Genomic DNA, 27,250 nt, shown 5'->3' with positions numbered 1-27,250 from the left:
GAGTTTGATAATATTCTTCATCTTCTGTCACTCCAGCCTGAAATGTCCTGCTCTTTATTCTGGCAGTCCTCTCCATTTTCTGGATCTTTATACTTGCTTTTGTTTGGACCTTTCTTGAGATGTAAGAGCTAACGCTACATGTAGTAGTCCAGGTGAGGCACTCCAGGGTTGGGTACCAGGGTAGGATAATGTTTCCAGATGTATTTTCAATAGTCAACTATGATGCCCAGACATCGTTTGTTCTTTTGGCTGAAGCAAGGCAATTCCAGCGGAATGTCCTCTGGCTATAGCCAGCAACCATGTGGCCACCCATAGGGAACACAATGTTTTGAGGTCTCTAAAATCCATTCATTTATTTATTCAACAAATACTTTAAAATACTTGTGCCAATCTCTATTCTAGTTGCTGTGGATAGGGTAAAATAAAACACCTCAAGTCCCTGTTTTCTTAGAGTGTATTGAGAAGTATGGAAAGACAGTTGATGAATACAAAAATCTAAATGACAGGTGGCAAGGGATATGCAGAAAAATGAAACTGGGGAAAGGGAATAAAAGAAGAGTGGGTAGCGGGCCTGCTTTTTAAAAATAAGATGGTTAGGCATATTCCTGATAAGGTGACATTTGGGCAGAAACTTGAATGAAGCGGAGGTCATCTCAGGGAAGAACAGCCTATGCAGAGAACAGCAAGAGCAAAGGTCTTAGGGAAGCTACTTGCCATGTTTGAGGTTATGCCAGTGTACTTGGATCAAAGTGAGAGTGGAAGGGATTGGGGGCGATGAGGTAAGAGATAAGGCAAGAGCATCAAGATCAAAGAGAGATGGATGATATGTGGTCTTGTAAATTATGGCTAAGGCTTTGGGTTTTATCCTGTGTGAAATAGGAAGCCATTATAGTATTATGAGCAAAGAGCTGACCTGATCCAACTTAATATTTTAAGAACTTACTCAGACTGCTTTGTGGTGACTAGATTGTAGAAGAGGCATGGTGGAGGCAGGGAGGCCAGTTAGACAGCTGTTGTAATAATCCAGGAGAGAGATGATGGTGTTCTGGATCAGGATGATGGTGGAGATAAGGGCAAAATGTGGTTGGATTCTGGATATAGACTGGCTAAGACAGAAAGAGAAAAGCCAATGATAACTCCTGGTTTTCAGCCTGAGAAATTGGACACACTGGGTGAACAGAGTTACCTTTTATTCAGGTGAGGTATCCTGTGGGAGGCACATGTTTTGTGTATATGTGTGTGTGTATGTTTGTATGTAGGGGTAGGGAATCAGGAGTTCTATTTTATATATTTTAAGTTTAAGATTATGTCTAAGTAGGGATATCAAATAGGCAGCTAGATATGAGTATGAAGTGTTCAGGGTAAAGGTCAGGGTTGGAGTTATGCATTTGAGACCTTTCAAGTCTTGGGGTGAAATGAGATCATCTAGATAAATAGAGAAGTAGATTAAAAGGAGATCACAGGACTGAATCTTGGAGCACTACAACCTACCATTTAGAACTTGGGGAAATAGATGGAACCAGCAAAGAAGTGTAGTTTCTTAGAAAGCTGTTTTGGTGGGTCGTGTGACAGCAGCTACTGTAAATACTGATGTATATATTGGAGAACTGCTTCCAAAGTGGAACAAGATCATTGCGAAAAAGCACACATAAAAAAAGAGACTTTTGTCTTATCATTGAAAAATCTGGGCCAGGTGCAGTGGCTCAGGCCTGTAATCCCAGCACTTTGGGAGGCCAGAGCAAGAGGATCGCTTGAGCCCAGGAGTTCAAGACCGGTCTGGGCAACATAATGAGACCTTGTCTCTATTATTTAAAAAAAAAAAGAAAAAAAATCTGTGGAAGATAGGCCAGTTACTCCCAGAAGAGAAAATCAGGTTGAATTAGTTCAGGTTAGGGAAATTTGCTTAACTAACTAGAAAGCAAAGGGATTACATATTCCTGGGAATATAAGCAAGGGATAGAAACAAAGTTCCAAAACTCTTGATACTGCAGATATGCAAGTCATAAGTACATGCATTTGTAAATTCACAAATCAGACTTATATCAGGATATGTATATTAACAGAATCATCTACACAACACATATAAATACAGTTTGGCCTTTGGAACACTTTTTTTTTTTTCCAGTGGCAATTGGTGTTAAGTTTCCTAAGTCATACAAAGAGAGATTATTTAACTCAGCAGGGTGCGGTGACTCACACCTGTAATCCCAGCACTTTGGGAGGCCAAGGTGGGTGGATCACTTGAGGCCAGGAGTTCGAGACCAGCCTGGCCAACATGACAAAATTCCGTCTCTACACAATATACGACAACAAAAAAAATTAGCCGGGTGTGATGGTGTGCATCCGTAGTCCCAGCTACTTGGGAGGCTGAAGCATAAGAATCACTTGAACCCGGGAGGCGGAGGTTGCAGTGAGTGCAGATAGTGTCACTGCAGTACACCCTGGGTGACAGACAGAAACTGTCTCAAAAAAAAAAAAAAAAAAGAAAAGAAAGATTTTAACTCATGATGTATCTCAAGTGTGAGCCTAATTTTTCAATTTTTAATTTTTTAAAAAATGCATCATAAGCTGTTTTATTTCAGTGTATGGGAGTGTCTAATGGAGCAACATTTTTGTAAGCAAACCTTGAGAATATGTTGTATGAGTGTCCAATCTTTTGGCTTCCCAGGGCTGCACTGGAAGAAAAAGAATCGCCCTGGGCCACACACAAAATACACGAACACTGATGATAGCTGATGAGCTAAAAAAGAAAAAAACAAATCACACAAAAAATTTTCATAATGTTTCAAGAAAATTTACGAATTTGCGTTGGGCCGCATTTAAAGCTGTCCTGGGCCACATGTGCCAGCCGTGGGTTGGACAACCTTGTATTAGAGCATGTTTCTTTCTTCATTGGTACCTATTGGTACAAGATGAGATACCCAGCAATAAAAGGCAAATGTAAGCATGGTTTCTTTAAGATGCATCATAAGCTGTTTTCTTTCAAGAACAAACGTGTTTGAAAGAGAAACATCTTTGTAAGCAAATCTTGAGAACATGTTATTAGAAAATGTTTCTTTCTCCATCAGTTCATATTACATGGCTTTACCTATGGAGCTAAAAGGCAAATGTAAGCATGCTTCCTTTTTTCTTTTTGGAGAACTGACTCAAACAGATTTTATTCAACTTTGTAGATGAGGAAACAAATGATACAAAATAAGTCATAAGAAATGCTTTCTTATACCACTATCTCAAACCACTTTCAGTGTTTTACAAAATGCTCACACAGCAAATACGAAAATCTTCAACATACTCTTCCTTTGTAACTTGCTGCAATAAATGCAACATTAACAAACATACACATTTCTTCTGTATCAATCTTAAAAGTTGAATTACTAATTTTTATGATGTTACTCATACATATTTTTATTCATATACTTTTAATGACATCATTGCCAATATATACATTATTTTCTTTAACTTTATTTTTATGTTAAGCCAACATCTGTCATGCAGCTATCAAAAATCTTACAGTAAATTACACAGGTTTGTAGTCCAATTTAGACTCTAGCTTGTTAGAATCAGCCACTTTTCTGACTGCTTTCATGAAGTCTTCCTGTACTTAAAAATCATGATCAGCACGAATTGTGAACATACCTGCTTCAGTACAAACATTTCTCAGGTCTACTCCATTAAAGCCATCTGAAAGCTTCACAATTGCTTCATGATCTATTTCACCATGCTTTGTAATGGAACCTGCATGGATTTTCAGTAGGTCTAATCTTGCTTGTTCATATGGCAAATCAGTATGTATTTTTCTATCTAATCTTCCTGGATGCAGCAAAGCAGGATCCAGTGTATCTGGTCTGTTTGCAGGACCATTTTAACTCTATGCAGAGTATCAGATCCACCCATTTGATTCAGTAACTCTGTTGAAGTACTCTGAATCTCTCTGTCAGTTGAAGTACCCTCAGAAAACAGACAACCACCAATAACATCTATTTCATCCTAAAAATAATGCATAGTTGACGGTCCTTGGCATAATTAAACATTTCTCTGATCAACCACAAGCACTTTCACCAATGTACTTGTCTACAATAGAACTAGACACAGCCTTGAAGAAATTGTAGTCCAGTTGGCTAGCCATGGCTCGTGCCAAGAGTGCTTTACCCATACCTGGTGGTCCGTGTAGCAAACAGCCTTTTGGAGGCATTATTCCTACCTGCTGAAATAACTCTGGGTTTGTAAGAGGTAATTCTATCACCTCTCTTAATTCCCAGATCTGTTCTGATAGCCCTCCAATCTCAGAATAAGAAATATTCCCGGGGTCCTCATGAGACATGTTATAAACCAGTGGATCCACCTCTCTTGGCAAATATCTCATGATAGTTAGTGTAGTCATATCCACAGCAACTCCTGTTCCTGGCTTCAGCTTCCTTTTGTCAAGCTGTTGACGACAACCCACAACATATCTTGGTCCATTTGTAGCTTTAACAATGAATTTTTCTTCAGTTAACTGTTTAAGCACTTCACCCACAATCTGCCCAACACTTTGTAGGGCCTTCAGATCATTCTAAGACTTTTCATACTGCTTGGTAAGTTCTTTTAATTGTTCCCTTAACTCATTAAGACGGCCGTCGATCTCCTTGTGCTCAAGCAGCTTCTTGCGGTAGTCCTGAAGCACCTTATCTCTAGGGTCCGCCATGATGAGAAGCTGCTTCCCTTTTTAAATGATAGATTTAAAGCATATAAGTGCAGCTTTTTTACATGGATGTATTGTGTCGTAGTGAAGTCTTGGTTTTTAGTGCAGCCATCACCTGAATGGTGTAAATTGTACCCATTAAGTAATTTCTCATCCCTCACCCCCCTCCCATCCCGATTTTCAGTTTTCAATCATGTTCTTAAGAGTGTTTTCAATTGCAATTCTTGTCTGTGCAACTAACTCATCTGACAGATAGACAATCAAAGCAGTATGTATAAGAAGGGTGAAATATTAACAGATTCTTAAAAAGCATAGTCTCCTTTTATCCTGTGGACCCTTGCACACCCTCCCTTCCCCTAGTGCTGCATCCCACATTTGGTCAGCTAGAGGTAGGTCTCCAGTTCCCAAGGGGAAGTAGAGTCAGGAAACAAAGATGTTGTTCCCAGTTAAGTTTGAAATGTCTTGATCTTTGCAGAAGACAGATTTAAAGAATAGGTCAGGCACAGTGGCTCACACCTGTAATCCCAGCACTTTGGGAGGCTGAGGCAGGCAGATCACCTGAGGTCAGGAGTTGAAGACCAGCCTGGCCAACATGGTGAAACTCCGTCTCTACTAAAAGTACAAAAAATTAGCCAGGTGTGGTGACACAAGCCTGTGGTCTCAGCTACTTGTGAGGCTGAGGCATGAGAATCGCTTGAACCTGGGAGGTGGAGGTTGCAGTGAATCGAAATCGCACCACTGCAGCAGCCTGGGCGACAGAGCAAGACTCTGTCTAAAAAAAAAAAAGAAAAAAAAAGAGTAATAGCAGAAAGATAGAACTCTTGTGGACTGGGTCATCGGGGGAGAATTGGAGAGGCTGAGACACTGATGGGGTGCTAGAAGGGACCCTCCCCTGCACCCCTACTTCATTTTCTGAAGATGTGAATGGGGTGAATGTCATTTCTCCAAACATCACATATACTCAAGCTGCATCCTCTAAGTTCTAGAAAAAGCTCATTGTCTTCTCTGGTTTAGTTTCAGAGAAGCTCTATGGCAAGTTTGTCACCAGCGGAACAACCAGGATGTCCAGTTGCCCATTGTGCTGGGGGAGATTTGGGCCTTGGTGGAAGAAACAGTGGTTGGGAGCCCCGTCTATGGATCGCTGTCTTTAGGAGGAAGGCTCTTCTCGCTCCTCTTCCATGTGGTGGTAGGATGGGCTGAGGCTGCCCCTGCTTGGGAGAGGCTGCTGCCCTTGGCAGACCAAGAAAGGATCAGGTGAGCCTTCTTTTGGATGTCTTCATCTTTTCATAGTTTTTTGAAGGGAGCCTTCTTCATGCCCACAAACATAGATTTAGTACCCGTTTCTTTGTGCTCCAATATTGTCTCCATTATAGGACTTACTGCACCATCCACTTGTCCGTCTCCCCTACTAGACTTGTGAGCCCTTTGAGAGCAAAGACCAAGTTACATTTGTCTTTATATACCACCCCAGGATGGTGTCTAGGTCATGGTAGGCAAGCTATAATTATATGCTACGTTATAAAGAAAAACAAATGCATTCACTCTCCATGCTGTTGAGTGCTTTGTTACCTGGTGGGAGTAACTGGAGTAACTGGAGTGAGTAGAGGAGAGTGCAGGCCTATGCAATACAATGCATTCTGTTCAACAGATGTTAAGTAACAATAACTTCAACCACCTACAGTGTGTCTTCTCATCTTTATTTCTTTTCCTTTAAATAACAGATTGAGGCCTATTTCCCCAGAAAGATGGATAATTGCAAGATTATCCATCTTACAATCTGTTAGCTAGTCCCCTTCTTTCTAAGACATTTCCTGTCATCGCTGTGACTGTAGCCTTGCTTTAAGTATATTTTATAGTCAGTTCCCTCTTTTGGCCACATTGTGTTCTTTGAAATCATATCTTTGTAAAATGGAACATTTTCTCCTGTAGTGACAAGGTTGTAAGTAAAACTAAAGGCTGACCAAAGACTTGGTATCAAATAAAATATAATCATGATAAATAACGTGTCAAAAAGACACACCTGCAACTACAGTCCTCTAAAGCAATTTAAAATAGTAAAATCACACCCCAAGTCCTATATAAAAGTCATAAGCACACATTGGTTATACAAAGATATGTGGAATTATGTAAATGTATGTAAAAACATAAAATTACATCCTACTCTATCATAAATTTTTCCTAAAACCAATACGCATTAAGATGAATGTTTTTAACACATTAATGAATAACAATTTATTCTGCTTTTAAATTAGAAATGGAGTATCGGAAGATGGTTTAGATCAAGTCTCTTTTTTAAAAAGTCAAGTCTAAGCAAGTTTGAAGTTATGTTCATTTTGCCCTCTGTAGGTTGTCCTCTTCAAAGTGGAGGCCTTCGAAGTGATCCAAGTGATTCCATAGTTGCACCCACCAATTAGTAGGCTCAAGAAATGTTTCCTGTTGTTTATGACAATGATGGTGTTTCTTTCCTCTTCTGGAAAACTCACCCGATATCTCTAATCTTCTTTCTTTCCTTCTCTTTTTCTTTATTTAAACCTAAAGGCATAGTTGCTCAGTAGAAGACCAAATCAGAGCTAGGAAAGGACAGGAAATGGCCTTAAATCCCTCAGGCTCTGCTTCCTTCTGTGCGTGATTCTTCCTCGATTTAATTTTTATTGTAGAAACAATAAAACAATTGCTGATTGTGAGCAGACTCCACAAAAAGAACTTCAAGACATCTGTGACAAGATTTCTAAGAGGTCTGGCTGACCCTGCATAAAATTCAGCAAAACAATTCAATCAACATTTATTGAAGGCCTACTGTGTTCCAGGTTTGATGTGGGGCTCAGGAGATGTTGAGGCAAAGGGAACATAACTCAGCCTTCAAGGAGCACCTGTGAATTATGGGTGTTAGGGAAGCTGCACCTAAGTCTGGTTGTGAGAACTTCCTATAGAACGGTAGCAGACTTGGGTCATCTTCTCTGGGGGCTTCTCGTCATATGACTACCAGGTTTGTGATTGATACTGATCTACAACCATGTGTGGTAAGAGGAAGGATATGTAGAAACTGTTATCCAATAAGCCTCTGTGTTTTCTTTTCTTTTTTTTTTGAGATTGAGTCTCATTGTCACCTAGGCTGGAGTGCGGCGGCACGATCTTGGCTCACTACAACCTCCACCTTGTGGGTTCAAGCAATTCTCCTGCCTCAGCCTCCAGAGTAGCTGGGATTGCAGGTGCCCACCACCAAGTCCAGCTAATTTTTGTATTTTTAGTAGAGATGGGATTTCATATGTTGGCCAGGCTTGTCTCGAACTTTTGACTTCAAGAAATCTGCCTGCCTCAGCCTCCCAAAGTGCTAGGATTACAGGCATGAGCCACTGCGTCTGGCCAGCCTCTGTGTCTTCTAGTGAGATTTGAGGTTTGGAATTTGCTTCATGTTTAATTAAGAAAAATCTCATAATCCCATTGAAAACATAAATAAGATTATAGTAATGTAGGGGAAAGGCTGATAATATAGCCACAGGGGATCCAGATAAGGAAATAAAAGGGCGAAACAGTAATGAGGAAATGAGCCCTTTGGTCTTGAATTGTGGAACGTATTGAGAAATTGTTTAAAGAGAACCAGATTGACTGCGCGTGGTGGCTTATGCCTGTAATCCAAACACTTTGGGAAACCAAGGCAGGTGGATCACCTGAGGTCAGGAGTTCGAAACCAGCCTGGCTAACATGGTGAACCCTCCATCTCTACTAAAAATACAAAAATCAGCCGGACGTGGTGGTGAACACCTGTAATCCCAGCTACTTGGGAGGCTGAGGCAGGAGAATCGCTTGAACCCAGGAGGCAGAGATTGTAGTGAGCCAAGGTCACTCCACTGCACTCCAGCCTGGGTGACAAGAGCAAAAGTCGTCTCAAAAAAAAAAAAAACAAAATAAAATAAAATAAAAAGAAGGAGCCAGATTGGATAGAGTAGGCTGGATTTACATAGTTCAACCAATATTTCCCTCAGAGTTTTTAAGGGTTTTCTTCAGGAGACAGTAAGTTGCATACTTCAGTGAAAATAATACATATCTGTGTGCATGGTAGTTTTCTGGGAAAAACAACTAGCATCAGGGATAAGATTATTTTCAAATAATATATCAAAAAATGAGACATGCAAGCAAAGAATGAGTGAGTGCAATTCACATGTTAATGCTTACATGGAATTCTGTTTGTCTGGAAAGTTGTTGCTGTGTTGCTGTGTGGCAGACTTATCTGCTTTTTTTGCCTTATAAAATAATTCTCAAGTGACTTTTTGATAAGTGTGAATACAATTAGAAACAAGACCCCAAAGGTTTTCTCTTTCTCTGGAGCTACATAGCCCTGCATTCGAAACCATTACTCTAAGCTTGTTACATATATATATATATATTTTGCACAGAATACATTTCTAGAAATAGGATATGACCTCAGCAGAAAATTAAGCAAAAACATGTGGTTGTCTTCATAAGCATAATGCTTTAGAAGTCAAAATATATGCAAATAAACCGGAAGGAGGCCTGAGAGCTACCTCTGCCCCATGTCTCCATTGCAGTGTCTTCCTAACTGTTCTACTGTCCTGTCTCTGCTCCCTCCAGTTCAGCTTGCACATGACCTCCCAGCTAATTTGAACAGGACAGACGTCTCCCGCACCAGCCCCTTCAGTGACTCCCTTTTGTGCTCAGTAAAGGCCAAACTCTTTAGCATGGCATGTGAGACCTCTGTAATCTGGCCTTTGAGGCTCATCTTTCCCCATTATCCAGCACACACACCCCCTATATTCTCATCATACTGCACCCTTCATGAAGCATGCCTTGTAAATATGTATACGCTTTTGCATAGAATATACCTTCTGCCTAAAAAGCAGTTCATATGTCACTTCTGAGAAATCCTTTCTAATTCTTTCAGGAAAGGAATGAGGTCCCTCTCTGCGTAAGGGATCTCTTTATATCACTTGTCAAAATGCTTTATCATTATTCGTCAAAATGGAACCTTCTTTTTATGCCTCCATTGCCAGTAAGACCCCGAAGTTTGAGACTGAAAATATAGGTGCTATGTACTACCATAATTCCAACATGAAATGCTAAACCACAAGTGCTGGGATTCGAAGACCTGTTTTGTGAGATTATTATCTATTTCTGGGACATAAAAGAGTTGAAGAGTCACAGGGAGAGGGATGATTTCTTCCAAGAGCATCGACGATAGGTACTGTTTGTTTCTCTCCCTCTACCCACAATGAGGCACTGGAGGGAGACACTTTCTTCTCTTCTTGAGTCAAGCAAGAGGGCTTCAGCAGGACCATTCAAGAGAAAAACAGAAGTCTCGCAGGGTTTGAGGGCTTCGGTTCTGTGCCTAAGAATATTGAGGGGAAAAGGCTGGGACTTGAGCCACCTGTCCGATGGCAGAGCAGAGGGAGACGGACCTTCACGGGGAAGAAGCTGCACTCCCATTCATAACAGCTGGCAAGACTGCATGAGTGTTTCTCATTGACCAGACATGGACTCACCGACACAAAACAGCCTGGAGCTAGTTTTGGACCGTGCCCAAGAGCACAGCCAGAAGACAGGGAGCTGTGACTTCAGTAGAGGAGGTATGAACATGGATGGCTAGGGCCACAGAGAGGAATGAGAAGCCAGAAGAGAGGCACTGTCCACATCAAGAGGCTTTTGAGAAGACTCCAGTGGGCGCACCTCTGTGGATCCCACAAAAGCACCCATGATAGGAAGGGTCAGCTCCAACATTCTCTGAGGCCAGAGAGCACCAGCGCTCGCGAGAGTACTGGACAGGAAGAAACCTCTTGCTGTTTCTCTCTGTGTTTTCCAGCTCCAGCCCTGGAAGAGCCAGAGTGTGGTGGGTTGTGGGGAACAGAGGAGAGGAGATGCACAGGGGAGGCAGATAGAGGAGAAACTGACTATGGCCTTTCTTTCCCATTGCCTTCTCTGCAGCCTGAGGCAGTCCAAGTCAGGGAGCTGAAGAACTTTAATTTTGAGTGACAATTAAATTATTAAACTGAACTAAAAGCTTACTGTTCTTGTGACTAACAGATACAAGGACTTTGCATTAAGAGTGTTCAAAAGAGTTTATGGCAGCTGCCCAAGATTTCTTCCACTTTCCATGTAGGGAAGGAAGTTCACAGAATGGGATTAGACAACTAGCAGACAGAAAGACTAGAGTTTCTACCTGCCAAACCCCAACCCTAGTTTGAAGACCTACTCGTTCAATGTACCAGTGACATTTGTTTATTAAATTGTTGCCTCTTCATACTGAGAGCTTCTTGGGGATAGAAACTCACATATTATATTCATCTTTGTAAAGCTTAATGAAGCAGTATCTGCCACATATAAAATGTTTGTTGAACGAATAAATGAACGAATTAATTGATAAATGGCAGCGATATAGTATAGTGTATTAGGGGTCCAAAGCTGAGCTTTGCCACTGATTAGTTGTGGGTTCTTTGGCCAATTTCTTAACCATGAAAGACTCGATTTACTTACCTTTTAAAGTGGCAACAAAATAGTGCTTACCTCATCAGATTTGAGAATTAGTCGTGAGGTACTGTATTGAAAATGCTTAACACAGTGGCTAGTACACAATGAATGTTCAATAAATGTAAGCTGTAATGTCATTTTGCTATTGTTAGATTTGGAGTTGCATGGATTAGTATGTAATGACCACTCCCCAAACCCAGCTGAGCCTGGTGTCCTTGATCTTGGTAGTATGCCCTTGATCCCAACTAGGCCTAGTGATCTTGATGCCTGGGTCTCCCTGTTTCACCTCCTCAAGGAGGAAACTTTGTTTTCTGCTGGGCTGAGGAAGGGCAGTTAGTTCACTCCACTGGGTAGCAAAGAGTTCTGGCTGGTGGACAAACTGCTCTTACATGGACACTCAAACAAGACTCTGCTTTCTAGAGATATCTGGGACCTCTCATTCCTGAGTCTTTCTGGCATTCCATAGCACAGGCCAGCCATCTTCTAAGCTCCTCCCAAAGCTGTTTCAGCTTCCTTGACTTTGCTAAATCAGTTATCACTGACACTTCAGCTTCTGATATTTTCTTGTTTTTGCTTCTTCTTTGTCCTTGTGTGTACCTATACCTTAAACAAAGTCTTTTACCATAATTAGGGCAGAGAGTAGGGGAGATTGGGAAAAAGCTGCAATAAATATGAGTGTTCAATCTGCCATGTGTATAGCCTGAAGTATGTGTAACTCTAGTAATACGAAAACATAATGGTAGTTGTAAAAAAGAATTTATTTAGAGATATAAAATGTACTTGTCCATATGTTTATACATTTAAAGTTAATAATACAAAGAAATGTGTGCTATTTTGCAAAATAAACCACGTAGAAAATAAACACATCGGTGTTTTGATGAAGTAGCAATCACAAAGAAGCTGAGGTTATTAGAGAAGTCTTCATGGCAGAGGTAGCAATTTTCCTGGGCTCTGAATAGTGGGTAGAATTTGGTTTTATTAAGGATAGGAAATGGGTCTGTAACTCATTTATACATTCACAATTATGTGTAATTCAGGGTTTTATCTACTGTAATAGCAGTGCCTTGAGCTTTTCAACATGCCTTTTCTTTGTTACCCTTCCTTTTGATAAGAGACAAATCCTCATTCTTGGAGAACAAAGCCAGCTCAACAGAGGGAAGCAGCTCATGAAGACAGAGAACAAATGACAAGACCCCAGCCAAAGCCAGAATGCCCTTTGGCTTCCATCATGCAAGAGCCAGTAACTTACCCTCCTTCCCTCCCCCCCCTTTTTTTTTGCTTAAGCTAGTTTTAGTTGGATTTCAGTCATTTGCATCAGAAAGAGTCCCAACTAATATGACAGGGTAATGAGACTATATTTAACTTGACATTTTATTATTTATTTATTTATTTATTTATTTATTTATTGAGATGGAGTCTCACTCTGTCGCTCAGGCTGGAGTGCAGTGGCACGATCTTGGCTCACTGCAGCCTCTGCCTCCTGGGTTTAAGCAGTTCTCCCAGCTCAGCCCTCCAAGTAGCTGGGAGACTAGCATCACCACACTCAGCTAATTTTTGTATTTTTAGTAGAGACGGGGTTTCATTATGTTGGCCAGGCTGGTGTCAAACTCCTGACCTCAAGTGATCTGCCTGACTCGGCCTCCCAAAGTACTGGGATTACAGGCGTGAGCCACCGCGCCTGGTCTTAACTTGGATTTTAGAAGAACACAGTGGGCAGAGCTAGAACTCAATTTATCGTCTAACTTAAAATGACAACTTGTAGATTGTTTCTCATTACATTTATTGCTGGTAGATAATTCTTATCCTTTGACTCCAGGCAGAATGGGAACAGACTTGTGTCTGCATTTTTCCCTTTGGAGCTTGTTATTTTTCTCATAAGAGATGAATTATTTGTAAGCAAAAATTAAAGATAAAAATCAATTCCCATCATCTTAAAAAAAATGTGGTGAGCATGTCCCTAGAGTTATGAGAGTTGCAGAGTAATTCGTCTGCAGAGCGCTGCTGGAAGGCAGAGCCCACCAATTCCCCACAGTTCAGGGTTAAGGGAACTGATCCTTTAATGCTTATAAATCAGAAGTTTTTGCTGCAGCAACCAGGGAAAACATAGTGAATCTTTAGGTGACATGGCAAATAACTTAATTATAGATAATTAGTAAATAACTACACACTATGGGTCTACTACTGTTTTCAGTGCTGTTTATGTATCACTAAAAACCCAAGGATGAGGTACTGTTACTGTCGTCATCCCCATTTGCCGGATGAGGAAACTGAAGCACCAAGTTAAGCCAGGATAGGCCCTCTGGCAGTCTGATGCCAGCAGGCCATGCTCTTGATCATTGCACTACACTGCTCTAGGTTTTAGTCAATTTACAGAATTTTACGTGTATATGCTCTAGGTTTTAGTCAACTTCCAGAACTTTAAATGTATAAAAATATGGACATGTGCATTTTATATCTCCTTTGTTGTATAGCAAGTCTCAGGTCTACACTGACAAACCAAGAGATTGGGGTTTAAGTCAAAAGACAGTATTACTGAAATAATCAGGAAAAGTGGGAAAATCAATTTCTGCCTGAAATGCATTCCTCTATTTGTTTTAGTGATAGCCACATGAGTTTTCTTAGTTGGATTTTAAATATTGCTACTACAAGGGCGGGCATGGTGGCTCAAACCTATAATCCCAGCACTTTGGGAGTCTGAGGCAGGTGGATCACTTGAGGTCAGGAGTTCAAGACCAGCTTGGCCAACATGGTGAAACACTGTCTCTACTACAAATACAAAAATTAGCTGGGCCTGGTGGCGCATGCCTATAGTCCCAGGTACTCGGGAGGCTGAGGCAGTAGAATCGCTTGAACCTGGGAGGCAGAGGTTGCAGTGAGCTGGGATCATTAATAATTTGTTAAGTCATTGTAGTGTAATAAGAAAGATATTTGGTGAGCCTCTGGAATTTCTTGAGTGAGAAGGGTGATAAGAGCATCTTTTGTTCTAATGAGGTGACTTTGGGAGGCCCATAGTTTCAGGATGGGAGCTGGTCCCCAGAAAGACCAAGCATTGTTTAGAAGCTTGGAACTTTTTTAGCATTACCTCCCAACCTCCAGGGAGAGGAGAGAGGCTGCAGATTAAGTTAATCGCCAATGGCTACAATCACACCTATGTAATAAGATATCCATAGAAACCTCGAATGATGGGGTTTGGTAAGCATGTTGAGGTGCTGGGAGGATAGCGTACCCTGAGAGGGCATGGAATCTCTGTGTCCTCCCTTCCCCCATACCTTGCCCTACGCATCTCTTCCATCTGGCTATTCCTGAGTTGTACCTTTTGTAATAAACTGGTAACAATAAGTAAAGCATTTTTCTGGTTACTGAGAGTCATTTCAGCAAATTATTGAATCTCAGTGGGGAGTCGGGGGAACCCCTGAATTTATAGTCAGTCTAGCAGGAATGTGGGTAGCTTGGGCATTCCACTGAGAGCTGGCATCTGAAGTGAGGACAATCTTATGGGACTGAGTCCTTAACCTGTGGGGTCTGGTGCTAACTCCGGGAGTCAGTGTCAGAATTGAATTGAATTGTTGGAAAAGACACCACATATTTGGTTTCTGGTGGAAAGAAACCCCACTCATTTGGTGTCAGAAAACTTGGGATTTGCTAGAACAGCCCTGACTAATATTTGGTTTGGGAAGAGAAAGGAAGAAAGGGTGGGAATGAGGAAACTTTGATCCCTAGATGGCTACCTAGTCACCCATGGTATGAAACTGCAGTCTCGTTGTGATCAGTTACTAAGGGTAAAAGATAGGCTGGGCGTGGTGGCTCATGCCTGTAATCCCAGCACTTTGGGAGGCCGAGACGGGCACTTCACCTGAGGCTGAGAGTTCGAGACCAGCCTGGTCAACATAGTAAACCCTGTCTCTACTAAAAATACAAAAATCAGCTGGACATGGTGGTGTGCGCCTGTAATCCCAGCCATTTGGGAGGCTTAGGCAGGAGAATCTCTTGAATCCAGGAGACGGAGGTTGCGGTGAGCCGAGATTGTGTCACTGTACTCCAACCTGGGCAACAAGTGTGAAACTCCGTCTCAAAAAAAAAAAAAAAGAAAAAAGACTAAAGGTAAAAGTTACTGGTGGAATTTTGAAATGGTGGTAGACCTAAATTCCAAGGAGTTGGCAATTGGATTTGTAAGACTATGCAAAATAATAACAAGCATCCTAAATCTACAATCTCGTGGTTTTTGTTATTTGTAATAGCTAAAACGAAAGTAAAAGTGTGAGTGCTGGGTTGGGCTTTGATGGTGCAGTAGGCTCAGATTTCGGTTGGTCTGAGCTTCAGTCACTAGCTTCAAAACTACCCCTAAAGGGGAAAGTACGCTGAGAAAGTAACTCTAAATCCTCTGGTCACCAAGAAGGTAGACCACATGGGGGAGAGATAAAACCCAAAAACAACTTAAGCCAATGGTATAGAGTGAAGGAGTTGTCTCATTTTGTGGATCAGTTGTCATCAGCTTCCCAAAAAACTTTTACTAAAATGGATTGTGAGAGTGACAAATTTAGGGGCAGTTTCTTTGGTTTTAAATGCTGCAGAGTGCAAGAGCAAGTTTGATTAATACAGAACCTGCAGCTGACTATGGAACAATTGCAGACCACTAGACATCATCCAGACACACAGGAGGTTATTCCTGAGAAAACCGGCATCCTGGTGGTCTGGATAAAAGCCACTGTAAGGTGTATTTACCCAAAGATGGGGGGCTGTTCAATTCTCTCTACAAACCAGGTAGAACACCCAAGATGAAGCAGCTGATGTTTTGTATGCAAGCTATGTTGGATTGACTTTATGAGGACCAAGATATTCATCCAGGAATATGCCTGTTACCCAGGACATGGTAAATACTGTGAGTAAGGGGGCCCTTCTTACAAGGGTACCCCATGAAATCCTACTACTGCAAAACCGAACAACAGTTTGAGTAGAACAAGTGTCTGGCACCTAATGTGTGCTCTCAAATTGGTTTGAATCTTAGATGCTTGTTCCAGATCCTGGTAGCAATGAACAAAATAGACAATTCATGGTCCCCATGGAGCTAATATTTTGATGTTCCGTTACAGAAATGGACGTGGGATGGAGACACCTGACATATTCAGAGAACTAAAGGCTCCTCCATCGCCAAAGGAGTCTTGGAAATTTACAGCCGTAATTCTATATTGTAATGATGGACGGAACCTTACATTGGGTGGAGGTCAGTAGGACTGTTGGAATGCCAAAGTTGGCTCCCTGAGTTTGTCTTTGAGCTATCAGGACATCTGTGCCACACTTTAGAAAAACTGATGATAATTTATTTTTATGTTAAAATTTATCTTACAAGTATTTCATCTGTTATGAGAGCAAAACACATTCCAGAGGGGAAAATGCACACATTCCTGTACTCCATGTCCGAGAAAGCAAAGTGAATACTTTCTGCTGCCAATACACTTAATTAGGGTACACAAGGGAGACAGTACCATTTAAAATCATGATTTTGTAAAGTCATATAAGGAAATGGACATAATATTGAGTGGTCAGAAATCTATGTTCTAGGAATTTAAAAAAATGCACTGGATCTGTTTTATAAGAAGAGGAATTAAAAGAAACATGAGTGGGAGTTAAGTATTATTATAAAATGTTCTGCAGATTTAATAATGTGGTTCTTTACAATTTGTCATTCCTGCACAGCAGGGAGATAAGACAATTATTTTTGGTGCTTTATGAGTATTGCTTAAATTATTCAGTATTCTCTTTTATAATTAAATTGCTGAAGTAAAAATATATCAGAAAATTAATGTACTTTGATTTATACAATAACAATACCTTATAACTAAATATGAGCTGATCACACTTACGTGCTCTTTCATCAAATACTCCCAATGCTTTGAAATAGAAATTATAATTGATATCACTTTAGGTATGAGAAAATTATGGTTCAAGAAAGTTTTATAATTTTCCCAAGATGCAAGCGGTGTCGTTGGGACCAGAACTTGGGAATCCTGACTAGAGATTTTGAGCTGGGTAGATGTAGCGATCAAGAGAATGGGTGCTAGTGTCAGCTGGACCTGGGGTTGTTCCCCACCTGTATCCTTACTTATTACTTAACCTCTCAATCCTCACTTTCCTCTTCTGAAAATGGGGATAATATGACCTACCTCATAGCCTGGTAGTGAGGATTAAATGAGATAATTACTAAATGTGAAGTGCTTACTTGGCGTGTAGTATATATGTGTTCAATTAAGTATTGCAAATATTATTGATAAAGAATAAAGTGGAAAATAAAAATAATGACTTACTATTGTCTTCTTATTTGGAAGAAAACAATAGATTAAAACAGTGGAGTCCAGGCATGGTGGCTCATACCTGTAATCCCAGCACTTTGGGAGGCCAAGGCAGGAGGATCACTTGAGCCCAGGAGTTTGAGACCAGCCCAGGTAACATAGTTGAGACCACATCTCTATCAAAAAAAAAAAAAAAAAAAAAAAAAAATTTAAAAATTAACCAGGTGTGGTGGTGTGTACCTGTAGTCCCAGCTACCCAGCTACTGGAGATGGGGAGGCCCAAGATGGGAGGATTGCTTGAGCCCAGGAGGTTGAGGCTGCAGTGAGCCATGATGGAGCCACTGCATTCCAGCCTGTGTGACAAGAATGAGATCTTGCCTCAAAAGCAAACAAACAAGCAACAACAACAACAACAAAAGCCTAAAAAGCAAAAGAACAGTGATTCTCAACTGGAGGCAATTTAGTCCCCTACCCACATAGGACATTTGGTAATGTCTGTAAACATTTTTGTTTGTCACAAATGGAAGAGTGCTACTGGTGTCCACTTGGCAGAGGCCAAGGCTGTCATGAAACATCCTACAATGCACAGGGCGGGCCCCACAGTAAAGAATTATCGGGTCCAAGTGTCAGTAGTGCTGAGGTTGACAAGCCTTGCATTAGAACAACAAGAATTCATTGAGTATACTTAAAAAATTGTATTTGTTTTTGTTTTTTGATAGAGGTGGGGGCCTTGCTATGTTGCTCAGGCTGGTCTTGAACTCCTGGTCTTAAACAGTCTTTCCTCCTTGGCCTCCTAAAGTGCTGGGATTATAGGCATGAGCCTCCACACCCAGCCCTTATTGAGTATACTTTTAATGAGCTATGTAAGCATCACTTCTCCAAGCACAGAAGAATTTGAAAATAGGAGATAATATATTATCTTTGCAAGTGTAGAACACAAAAATTAGTGTAAGGAAATGGCATGGTTTATGTTGGACATACGAATAGATGATAATCTAGAGTTTTTAATAAGAAAGAAAAGTTACCAGTTAAGTTCTTTGTGGTTAAGAGGTGACAGTTTTCAAAACTGACAATTTATGGTTTATTTTTTACGAAATAAATTTTCCTGTGATAGGATCTCTTAAATTCATCAGCAAACGGCCTCCTTTGCTGGCTTTCCATTATTCATTGAATAATAGCCAGGGCTTTAGTAACAGCAGTAAGATATTATTTAATGAAAATAAATTATAGAAATTTGTATTTAAGTGAGGGCTGGATGTGGTGGCTCGTGCCTGTAATTCCAGCACTTTGGGAGGCCTAAGCGGGTGTATCACTTGAGGTTAGGAGTTTGAGACCAGCTTTGTCAATATGGTGAAACCCTATCTGTATTAAAAATACAAAAATTAGCCAGGTGTGTTGGCACATGCCTGTAATCCCAACTACTCAGGAGGCTGAGGCAAGAGAATCACTTGAACCTGGGAGGCGGAGGTTGCAGTGAACTGAGATCGCACCACTGCACTCCAGCCTGAGAAACAGAGGGATACTCTGTCTCAAAAAAAAAAAAAAAAAAAAAAGGAAAGAAATTTGTAACTAAGTGGGAAATAATGTAATTTAGATGTATTAGTATTAAGACCAAAATGCAGTATTCTCCTACTTAGAAATCAGGAGACTCAGTACTTTTCACAGTGATCTTAGCTTCCCTTAATTTGAATATTTTAAAGCTAATTATATTATGAAGATGGAATCCCACATACCAATTCACTTAGAGGTATTGATCATGATGGACTAATTTCTCTAGATTTATAAACTGAATAATTTATTATTATGCAATACACCCCACATTAATGGCTTCTACAAAGTAAAAGCAAAAAACTAATCTTTCACCAACTTCTACTCATGTTTGAAGAAGAACTTCCTGTATATATGTCAAAATCAGTCACCACAGAGCCCAGAGGTATCAGATTATATAATGTGCTGGTGGTGTAGAGAGCAGATATAAAGGAATATTTTTTCAATTTTTAATTTTTGTGGGTACGTAGTAGGTGTATATATTTATAGGGCATATGAGATGTTTTGATACCAGCAAGCAGTATTATAATGATCACTTCATGGAAAATGGGGTATCTGTCTCCTCAAGTATTTATCCTTTGTGTTACAAACAATCCAATTATACTTTTAGTTATTTTAAAGTGTACAATTAAATTATTATTATATACTGTAGTCACCCTCTTGTGCTGTCACATAATAGGTCTTATTCATTCTTTTTTGGTACCCATTAACCACCCCCACCTTCCCTCCCTTCCCCCAACTACCCTTCCCAGCCTCTGGTGACCATTCTTCTACTTTCTATCTCTATGAGTTCAATTGTTTTTATTTTAGATCCCATATGTGAGAACATGTGATATTTGTCTTTCTGTGCCTGGCTTATTTCACTTATCATAATCATCTCCAGTTCCATCCATGTTGTTGCAAATGACAGGATCTCATTCTTTTTTTACAGCTGTATAGTATTCCATTGCGTATAAGTACATTTTCTTTATCCATTCATGTACTGATGGACACTTAGGTTGGTTCCAAGTCTTGGCTATTGTGAATAGTGCTGCAATAAACATGGGAGTGCTGATATCTCTTTGGTATACTGACTTCCTTTCTTTTTGGGTATATGCCCAGCAGTGGGATTGCTGGGTTACATAATAGCTTTAGTTTTAGTTTTTTTGAGGAACCTCCAAACTGTTCTCCATAGTATTTGTACTAATTTATATTCCCACCAACAGTGTATGAGGGTTCCCTTTTCTCCACATTCTTGCCAGCATTTATTACTGCCTGTGTTTGGATAAAAGCCATTTTAACTGGAGTGAAATGATATCTCATTGTAGGTTGTTGTTGTTGTTGTTGAGACAGAGTCTCACTCTGTCACCCAGGCTGTAGTGCAGTGATGCAATCTCGGCTCACTGCAAACTCTGCCTCCCGGGTTCAAAGGATTCTCCTGCCTCAGCCTCCCAAGTAGCTGGGAGTATAGGCATGCACCACCACACTGGGCTAATTTTTGTATTTTTAGTGGAGATGGGGTTTCACCATGTTGGCCAGGCTGATTTCAAATTCCTGACCTCAAGTGATCCGCCCGCCTTGGCCTCCCAAAGTGCTGGGATTATAGGTGTGAGTCACCATGCCTGACCTCATTGTAGTTTTGATTTGCGTTTCTCTGAAGATCAATGATTTTGAGCACTTTTCTTATAACCGTTTGTCATTTGTATGTCTTCTTTTGAGAAACGTCTATTCAAAATCTTTTGCCCATTTTAAAATCAGAGTATTAGATATTTTCCCGTAGAGTTGTTTAAATTCCTTACGTGTTCTGCTTATGAATCCCTTGTCAGATGGGTAGTTTGTAGATATTTTCTCCCATTCTGGGGATTGTCTCTTCACTGTGTTGATTGTTTCCTTTGCTGTGCAGAAGCTTTCTGACTTGATGTGATCCCATTTGTCCATTTTCGCTTTGGTCACCTATGCTTGTGAGGTATTACTCAAGAAATTGTTGCCCAGATTAATGTCCTGGAGAGTTTCACAGATGTTTTCTTGTAGTAGTTGCATAGCTTGAGGTCTTAGATTTAAGTCTTTAATCCATTTTGATTTGATTTTCGCATATGATGAGATAGGGGTCTGGTTTCATTCTTCTGCATATGGATATCCAGTTTCCCAGCACCATTTATTGAAGACACTGTTTTTTCTATACATGGGTTTTTTTTAAAAAATGAAGAATTTTAAAGAAAGATGCATTGTTTCAGCTAAAGCCAGGCTTACCACCATGATGGTACCCTGAACACTGTTTCAGGAAAGACCTCAAAAGTATTCATGGGCTCAACAAGGGGTATGGCATATGCTTCTCTGGTCCTAGCACGGCCGGCCTGCTGCCATGGTTGGAGGGGAGGACCAGATGTTGTGCTGAAAGGAGAAGACTGGGGGTGGGGGAAGGGTGGTGGTACCATTCATTCAGTATGTATGTATGCATGTGTTTATTATTTATCCAGTTTTTAAATAGGGTGAGAATACACATCATTTAATATATATTTATTGATCAACTAATATGTGCCAGGCCTGTTTTTGTGCTGGCAACAGAACAATAATGAAGGCAGAAGAGAAGGAAAGGGAGACAGCTTGACAAGGAAACACCTGGCTCCCCCAACCCCTCATAAATTCACACGTTTATAGGTTGATGGAGGAAAAACTTACCTAAACTGAAAATTAGACAAACTATTTATTACACATAGTATACTAACAAAATACATAAATACAACAACAAAAAGTAAAGTGGATTATGAGTAAAAGAATAACTATAGGAACTAATCTAACCTAGGGGGTCAGAGGAGGTAGCCAGTAGGGTATAGTCTTGCTTAGTGTAAAACAAACAAAACCCCCCCAAAAACAAAAGCATGACTTTGGTTTGATAAGCAGCATAATTCAGATATCAAATATTCCTAGTTAAGTGTGTGGTTCTAGGCCTTTAAAAGACAGAATCCTGCGGCAGGTGGCGGTCAGTTTCACGATGAAGTTGGTAGAACAAACCAAGGTTGACGGGATATCAAAAATCCTGATTGGCTTTAGTTACCGAGTGACTGCTGGGAGAAATGTGGTTTTAAGAAAGGGTGAGATTGGTGTGTAGGCAAGGAGCTGGGAGAGAACTCCAGGTCTAGGAGATACTTTGGAAGGAGTAAAAAGCAAACAAGAGGTAAAAAGAATAATGTGATGGGTGGAAAAGCACAGGAGCCCATGGGGAAGGCTGGGCTTTAAGGTCACAGACAGTGAAACTAGCTAGAAGGCAGGAAGTGCACCCTGGGGTGGCCCTCCCGCACAGGAACCTGACCTGGACAGGAAGTGAAGGGCATCATCTGAGGAACAGGAAGGGGAGATGTGAGGGAAATAAGTGTCTGTTGCATAAACTTTGCTAGAGCTTTTATCCTGTTACAGGGCTGTAGGCAGCTTGGAGCTTCTCTAACAAAATAATCTGGCCTGCTGGGAGGTATTCGTGAAGGACAAGAAGGGAGACGGGAAAGGTTAGAGTGTGGACAATTACTATGGGGCTCTGTCTTGTCTTGGCTCCCTTTTGGGTGACATAAAATATTTGTCTTGGATCCAAACAGGATGAAAATAAGTCTCATTTCCTCCCCTCTCCCAACCCCCTGCCTCCCATGATGAAATGATCTATATGGGACTCTTGGTTGACACATATCTTCGTGCTTTAATACAAACTAAAGGTTCAGGAGTGGGAAGTGGTTAAGAAGTTGTTTGCTGGGGATTATATCGATAATTCATCCTGTTTAGACTGAAGAATGACAATGATAAAGAAATTAAAACAGCAAACAAACAAACCCACCAGGGTAAATGGGGCGGGGGAAGCTGAGAAGTTAAAATGAAGACAGAATTGAACATATGTAAATATAAACTTTTTTTTTTTAAACCAGCTGTAAACAAAGTGGTATGAGGACAGATGGGAAGAGATATAAAAATAAACATTAAGTTAAAGGGGATAATTATAGGAGCCAAAATGAGAGGTGAGTGTTGCAAAGGATCCAACTAACTTTAGAGACTTGAGAAGTTTCTTCAAACATTTCCTTTCAGGACACTGTGGGGCTTTCAATCTTTCAGGATTTACAAGACCTTAAATGTATATGCTTTAAATACACACAAACACTCACATTTTTTTTTTTTTGTTTATTTGTTTTTTCCCATTGGGGGAGAAGAGAGAGTAGGAGATGTGTTCTTCGTTGTCATTTGGAAAACAGCTTCCGGTACATTTTATTTGCTTTTAAAAGCCCTGGAGAATAGTCAGCAAATAGAAACTGGTTTGCAGAAATAACATGGCTTCCTGGAACTTAGGGGGAAGGAAATGGGTGGTTTCTTTAATGACTATAGTATTTGTTTAGTATAGTGTGTGTTATAACTAAAGATAGAATTCTGGCTAATGTCCAGGAGGGAAGGTGAATTTGGATATTAATGAATTTGGAAGCTTCATACAGTTGCGTTGAATGTACTAGGTTAAGTAAGACAATAATGCTCTTTGTTTTCCCTATCCTGGCCAGATCAGAGTGGACTGAAGTTTGTTTGCAGATATCTAATCAGTTTAAATTGAAGGGCATTATTATTTACATATGAAGAGCTAATGACTTTAATGTAAGCAAGTAGGCTTATTTACAACAAAGAAGTGATTGGGTGACAAGAGGAGTGTCGATACTGCCTTAATTAGTTGATTTGCTAATTATTCTTTTCTGCTGGGTGTGATAGTACTTTTCCTAATGAGCAAGAATGCTCCAGCAAGCGATTTTAACACAGTAGTAGTAGCAATAGCTTCTTGGCCATTTTAGGTCCATTCGTGCTGAAGTTGTTGACTTCATTCAATTTTGCAGACTTCATAAGATCTAAGTGTATTCCTGTAGGTTTATCCTATTTATCGGCTGTATGACTTAGCTCAAGTCTGAGAAGCTTAAAAAGCATTTACTGAAAGTGAAAATAAATTAGATGGCAGGTTTGAATTTAAATAAGAATTAAAAATATGTCCCACAGCAGTGCTACGCATTTATTTCTTCAGGCTTCTTAAAGACATTGATTGGTAATAGATGCAGCCATGCTCATTGGTGTGGGAAGCCCTGGGGGAATGGCTAGAAAGCTCCTTCATTTTCTTTTGTGCAGGCTTGCATTTCTTCTGTATTTGAAAGTCATGATACTGAAGAAATTCAAAAAAATCCCCAGGAGATTCCATGTCCACATAACAAATGCAAACTTATCTTTATTTTAATGTGTTCACTTCTCATAACTCCTTGACTGGAACCCTTGACTTCTTCCAGTCCGAGAGTCCTGTAAGTTTCTGCCATAGGCATGCACATTCCTGACACCACACTTTTGCTTGGCTGTGCCTCCTGCCCAGAATGCTGTCTATTCTCTGTGCACATCCTCTCTCTATCCCATTTTTGTCCTATTTCTTCCTGATTCAGAGAGGGTGGCGATTGGTGGATATGGCTAACATTATTAAGTATATCTCATGCTTTACGTACTATGGTGGCAATTTATGTGCATTGTTTAATGATACCCCTGTTTTACAGGTAGGGAAAAAGAGGCTTACAGAATGTCACTGGGCTCACACTAGTAAGTGGCACAAAGCCGGACTATAAATCTAGGTCTTTTTGGTCATTTCTGGACTTAATCTTATAGTGCCTTGAACTGTTTCTTAGCTATTGCATCTACTAAGGCCTTATTTCTCTAACCAAATTGTCAGTGGCTAGAGGCAAGGAGCTTATCTTTTAGTCTGCATAGAGCAGGCCCTCAATAGTGATAGCCTTCTATTGAAGTGAAAAATAACATGTAAAAAGTTAAAGGATTTTTATCATTTGGTTAAACACTGGAAGAAAGAAACAAATCCCAGGAAACTAATTTCTCAAAATTACTGCATGAACACAAGACACTGTGGTTCTTAATGTGGTCAGCGCCATTCCCATGGGTGTCTGGAAACATGGGGGGCAGGTCTTAGGTTGTCGTGATTCTGAAGGTATCTTGCAGTTAGTGTGTGGTAGACGGGGATGTCAAACACCTTGCAGAAAGTGGGACAGTTTTGCACCCTGCAGGGGCCCAGTAAGGGAAGCAGCACCTGGAAAACATGGACCCAGACGCCAGATTGAGTTGCAACCTACCTCCACCTTTTACTAACTAAGTAAATCTTTCTCATGTTAACCATGTGCCCTCTCCACTCGTGGCACACGGTTAGTGCCCAATAGCATCAGCTCATAATCACCATCCTCTAGAAGAGTGTCCCCCATGGCAAGACATGATCTTTGCGGAGAGACAGAACTTGCTAGACTAGTAGTAACAGTATAAAAATCAATATGTAATGAACATACAGAATGGAATAATAGACAATGGAAACTCCAAAAGATGGGAGGGTGGGGTGGGAGTGGGGATGAGGCATGAGAAATTACCTACTGGGTGCAATGTACAGTATTCGGGTGATGGTACACAAAGAGCCCAGACTTCACCACTACACAATATATCCGTGTAACAGAACTGTATTTGTATTCCCTAAGTCTAAAAAAAACAAACCAAAACTAAAAAAAATAAAACAAACCAAAACTAAAAAGAAAAAAAGAATTAAGGTGTATTCCAAAACAGTGCTTCTCAAACCTGGATGTGCTTACAAATCTCTTAGAAATCTAGTTAAAATGCAGATTCTGATTCAAAGGGGGCTAGGGTGGGACCAGAGTGTCTGCATTTCTGATAAGCTCATAATCCCAGAGCTGCTGTTGGGTACCAAAGTTCTAAAGTACCTTGAGGGAGAAGCCAACTTAATGAGTGAAATAATGAAGCATTTATTGCGTATCTACTATATAACTTAAATGACAAAAATAGAGTAATGGAGGTTGGATATAAGGAGTATAGAATTTGATTTCTTCACAGAAGGAGCTTCCATCTGCTTTGCCACTTTTATCTGAGAGACAGAGAGAAAGAGAGAGAGAGAGCACGCACATTTTCCATAGATAACTATATTTTTCAGGGGAAAAAGGCAGAGAGGTATTTCTTATGTGTGTTTCCTCACACAAAAAGGCCATTTTGGGTACCCAAATAATTTTAGAGGAGGTATTATAACTAAATAAAGGAAAAACTTGGCAGCCATTCTTGGATGTAAGGGGTAAGCCTTGCATATCTCAGAACTAGTGCGAATGGTGTGCATTTGGGTGTTTCTGTGTGTGCACAGTTTTACATGTCTGTGTATGAGCTGGAAAGTGTATTGGGCCATTGCTAGGGAATTGATTTCTTAAACATCACTGGAGAAGAGGGATATTTTCCCTCATACAGATTAAAGCCTCAAGTTAAGGGGCAGGAGTTCCTAAGGCAGCCTTGACTAGGAACTTTGCATATTACAGGCAGTCGATGTTATTTGAACGTAGTCATTGAGAGAAGAGACTACTCATTATCCACTTAAAATACTTCCCGGTTGCAGCATGGTGTTGTACGGAAGCCAAAGCAATTGGCTTTGCATTTGGCCAGCTGATTTAGCAAGAAATTTCGCAAATGATGCAGTCCTTACAGATGGTGCTGTTCGGTTTTTTAGAATGTTTTAAAACACTGATGGATTTGACCATGAATTGAATTTCCAGTCTCTTAGATACACCTCTAGCCACCCCTTGACCATCTCCACGGCAGCTAGAGACAAGGAACAGACCTTTTCTGCAACCTTATGATAAATGATTTCCTTTAAAAACCACTCACTTAATAAAAATGATTTGGTGTAAACTTGGCCAAGGGGAACTCTTGAAATGTTCAGTTTCTTTGCCTAACTCTGAGTTTCTTGAGTCACATTTTTGCATGGCTCTTGATTGACTTTCTGGTGCTCTGCCTGGAGGTCCTTGCTTGTCTGTGAGTTGCCTGAGTCACATTTTTACATGGTTCTTGATTAACTTTCTGGTGCTCTGCCTGCAGGTTAAGAAGGAGCCAGTATCTCCAGGAAGAGTCAGAGAGCGCTCTGCCAGAGTGAAGTGTAAATTCTTGAGATGCTGTGGCAAGGGTCCATGCCTAAATGTGTAGAGCAAGAACAGCTGGAGACTGTGGCTTTCTCCAGGAAGAAGTTTCTAAATTTGCCTCTTAGAAGATACCAGAAAGTTCAAGGTACTGTACCATCTTCACAGGCCGAATTCTTGTTCGGATCTTTACAACAGGGACCGGTTCTGATCTTTGCTGTTGACTGCTTGCTTGTTTTCTTGGTTTCTATTTGAATCGTCACCTTTTATTTGTCTTTCTTGGTGCCCTTTTGGTTGTGCTTATTTCAGCTTTATGTAAGCAGCAT

General features: G+C 40.5%; 1 long non-coding RNA gene and 1 pseudogene across 3 annotated transcripts in view; one reads left to right on the top strand and one right to left on the bottom strand.

Annotated features, from left to right (window-relative positions):
• Positions 1 to 3,517: 3,517 nt before the first annotated feature.
• LOC103238677 (26S proteasome regulatory subunit 10B pseudogene) lies at positions 3,518 to 4,693 on the bottom strand (annotated as a pseudogene).
• A 17,267-nt stretch (positions 4,694 to 21,960) lies between these two features.
• Positions 21,961 to 27,250, top strand: part of LOC140712778 (uncharacterized) — a 72,263-nt gene continuing 66,973 nt past the window's right edge. For all 3 annotated transcript variants that reach the window (XR_012094531.1, XR_012094533.1, XR_012094532.1), the window contains exons 1-2: positions 21,961 to 22,475; positions 26,887 to 27,072. This is a non-coding gene — a long non-coding RNA (uncharacterized lncRNA). The remainder of the gene's footprint in view (positions 22,476 to 26,886; positions 27,073 to 27,250) is intronic.

The sequence above is a fragment of the Chlorocebus sabaeus genome, chromosome 11 (assembly GCF_047675955.1).
Source record: "Chlorocebus sabaeus isolate Y175 chromosome 11, mChlSab1.0.hap1, whole genome shotgun sequence".
NCBI classification, from domain to species: Eukaryota; Metazoa; Chordata; class Mammalia; order Primates; family Cercopithecidae; genus Chlorocebus; species Chlorocebus sabaeus.
This window is presented reverse-complemented; position numbering and strand designations above follow the sequence as displayed.